The sequence below is a fragment of the Cyprinodon variegatus genome, unplaced genomic scaffold (genome assembly GCF_000732505.1).
Source record: "Cyprinodon variegatus isolate N-32 unplaced genomic scaffold, C_variegatus-1.0 Scaffold57, whole genome shotgun sequence".
Classification (NCBI taxonomy): domain Eukaryota; kingdom Metazoa; phylum Chordata; class Actinopteri; order Cyprinodontiformes; family Cyprinodontidae; genus Cyprinodon; species Cyprinodon variegatus.
Genome location: NW_015150510.1, coordinates 99,926 through 103,755, shown reverse-complemented (window position 1 = coordinate 103,755; position 3,830 = coordinate 99,926). Strand labels below are relative to the sequence as shown.

The 3,830-nt window shown below is 39.9% G+C and overlaps 1 pseudogene; it reads left to right on the top strand.

Annotated features, from left to right (window-relative positions):
• LOC107082589 overlaps positions 1-3,830 on the top strand; it is a 43,069-nt pseudogene that overhangs the window by 10,000 nt on the left and 29,239 nt on the right.

Here is a 3,830-nt window from a genome sequence, read left to right as displayed (position 1 = left end):
CTGTTAGTACGTCATATGCTTCGTTGATCTGATTGGTTTATTTGGCCCGTCTATCACCAACATAGGCCAATCAGCTAACCAGGATTTTCGCCCCTTCCCAAAATTACTTCAATGGAAGGTTTCCAGATGGATATGCGGAGCTAATCCATCTGGCGGAGTCAGGTTAACTAACTGTAGCCTCTAATCAACATGTTTCTGTCTTTATATTTGACCATTCTTCCTGTTCATGTCTTCAAATCCCACCTAATATATTTTATTCTTTTTCCAATTTTGCATTATGTCATAGTAAAAACAGCCCTTTATTAATAATTCTTATTCCTTTCTAAACTCTATTCTCTCCCTGTTTCCCTGACAACATCCCTCATCCTCTTTCTCTCTTTCTGCTGCATATTTCAGTTCACCAGAACATAATCTACATTTTTTGATTGATGGATCCATTTAAACCAGTTGGTTTCCTGGAACTGAAGCCTCTTGCTCTGAACTTGATGCTGGTTTTCTTACTGTGGAAGTTATTCCTTTCTTTATCGCACCCACTTTGAGCGGTGCAAGAGTAACATTGGCAGTGAAGCAAAACCACCACATGATGCAACCCCGCCATCCTTGACTCTGGGTGTCAGGGTTCAGCATTGTGCCGTGGGAAGGATTTTCATTCCAGTAGCACCCGGATAGCATGTCAGAGTTTATGGGAAGATTTATGGAGTAATACACAGGGTAATAGTAGAAGATAACCTGCCGAAGGCTGCAGAAAACCTGCATTTGTTATTGCAAAGTATGCACTCAGGAGTGCTAAAAACAAATGTATTATTCTTCCGATTTTAAATGGTAAAATCTTACATATATTCCTTCTCTTTTTGTTTTTAAAGTGTCCTGTCTGCCACTTAGTTCTAAGAATTGCTGTCCCAGTGCTGAATACTATTCTGACAATGTCCTTTTACCAGTGCACCGTCATGGCTGCTGCAATAGAATATCCTGAAACTTGCTGAGTTCAAATCGGGAGGACCAAACTGGACTTTCTGAACGCCTCGTCTGGATGGTGCTGAATGGATTCCAGCCCTTTGGATCCAGTTAGTCTTGGATGTCAGCCTTTTGGGACACAGCAGAACAAGTGTTGACCCATTCAGTGGGGTGGTAGAATGCAAACAGCAGACGTTCTGTCCTCTTTTTCCTCCCTCCTTGTTTATTTCCACACTTCCATTCAAACAGTGCAGGTTCAGCATGAACGAGCATAAAGCCAAAACACATGCACTGTAGGAATCATTTCCAGATGTAGGTTAATGTGTGGAAACTGGTGACCTCTAGCTCTAACTTTTAATGAAAATCTGGGATTAAAAAAAAACATCTTTCTAAAAATGTGCTTAATTTCAAATTATGTGTAAAACAGCTAATGTTTTTGTGCTTTTTGTGTTTTGCAGGCTACTGACCTGTGCTGACCCAATGGTTTAATCAACAGGACTAAAGATGAGCATAAGCAGCGATGAGGTCAACTTCCTGGTTTACAGATACCTCCAAGAGTCGGGTACGTCTGATAAACAGAACTGCATGATGCAGTACTTTTTTGTGCTGTTGCTAAAAAAAAAAAAATTGCAACTTTTTACAGTCGATTAAAAATGATTTCAAGGGTGCTGCTCTACCGTCCTCCTCTGGGCGTTCTGCTAACAAGCTCTGACTCCTCTAGGCTTCTCCCACTCAGCGTTCACCTTTGGCATAGAGAGTCACATCAGCCAGTCGAACATCAATGGAGCCCTGGTGCCCCCTGCCGCCCTCATCTCCATCATTCAGAAGGGCCTGCAGTATGTGGAGGCTGAAGTCAGCATCAATGAGGTTAGCCTCCCCTTAAGACATCCAGTCTAGTTTGGTTTCTTTATATATTTTCTCCACATTGCTCCTCGTGGGATCGACAGCGATCATTAGACGAGTTTTACTCTACCAGGGTTCCCGCGAGTCTTTAAAAAGTCTTAAAAGGCATTGAATTCTTCAAAATAAAACTAAGGCCTTAATTGGTATTAAAATGTCTTAAATCAGTCTTTCGTAGGTCTTAATTTTTAAAACATCATAAATAGGATTATTTTTATTACGATTTATTTTTGTAATCTAAATAAAACGTTACATTTGACAATTTTTTTTTATTATTTAAAAAAAACAACAGCTCATCATTATTGGTTCCGTCCCGATAGCGGAACCAATAAAAGCGTTGTTGCGGCCGGGACATTTGGGAGATGCACCATTAACTTTTTGTCTGGAAAATATGAGCAAGTGTAAATGTAACCAAAATTGTCTCCAGCCAAGAGTTTTCTCCATGGCTAAAACCAGGGAACATACATGAGGCTCAGTGGATTTTGTGTTAGAAGCGATTCAAGCTCAGAACGATGGGAATTAAGGCAGTGGAGTCGCACATGCGAAGCGCGAAACACAAAGCGTCAAAATGGAGTTACAGAGAAACAGCCGGTATTTCTCAGTTTAGTTCCACCCTTGTCTCTGCAACGCCTCCACTTATCACCAAATCAAACATACTAAGAAAACCATACAAAGAAAAATAGCTGCAAAAAAGACTTAGCGCTGGTTATGTTGGGGCTTTAAAACTGATTTGTTTTGTTTCCTGCTAAAACAAAGTTTTTGAATTCCGTTAAATAATTGTTCAAATATATCTGTCATTTGTGTGTTTTTAGCTTTCTTCCTGTATGGGAAGCTTTTCAAAATTTGAAACATTAGTGCAGTGGTTTATGTTAAAATAAACCTTTGGGTTAAGTTGTTGCAAGCAGGTTTTTCTTGTGTTTCTTGTAAATTTGGTCTTAAAATTTTATTTCAAGTGGCATTAAAAAGTCTTAAAAGTCTTGAATTTAACTTTCCTTATGCTGTAGGAACCCTGTCTACTGTAAAGCTTCCTCTTTTCTGTCTAGGACGGGACCTTGTTTGACGGACGGCCTATCGAGTCGCTGTCTCTGATTGATGCTGTTATGCCAGATGTTGTCCAGACCAGGCAGCAGGCCTACAGAGACAAGCTAGCTCAGCAGGCGGCGGCGGCGGCAGGCAGCAGCTCAGGAACACAGGGGACCTCCAAGAATGGAGAGGGGGCCGCCAACGGAGAAGAAAACGGATCACATACCTTAGCCAGTAAGAAAACTTAGGGTTGTAAACATTCCTTGATGCTGCTGTGAGGGTCTCTCTAGCAACACTCTTCGGTGTGGAAGCTGTTACTAAGCATAGAAGATTCTTAGCTACAAATTATCTTTTAAACAGACAGACCAACTCTTCTAAAGGCATAACCTCTTTGGCATAATAACATTTAGTGTAATAATTACCTCATTAGAGGACAGTTCCTCCAGTTAGCGTCTTTTCTGTCAAATGCAGTGTTGATTTAGACAATGCATAAAAATTCATACATTATTTCAAAATGCATGAATTTTCAACAACATTTAACCTCGATTAGTTAATTAAACAATACTTTACCTATAACCCCAAATTATGGACAATATGTACTGCTGATGTCAGATAAAAACTATTTATTAAAACCCTTTGTGGTTTGATAGAGGAGAACTCTGCTCCTTAAATAAACAATTATTCTGATAACTTCCACACAACTTGCACAAAATCTAAAAACTGTAAGAAAATCATTACTTCCCTCCGGTGAAGTGATGTGACAGCTTGTCAGTAGAGAGTTTTAAAAAAAAAAATGCAAAAAGCAAGAAACAGGAGTGAGCTGCAAAAGTCTGTCAGGCATTCCCTCTCCCTGATTCTGAGTAATTTACTCTGAATCCCTGATTTTCATGTGAATGTGCTTTACTGGAGGCATCCATGTTTGTCAAAGAACACTACTGCCACCTACTGGTTTG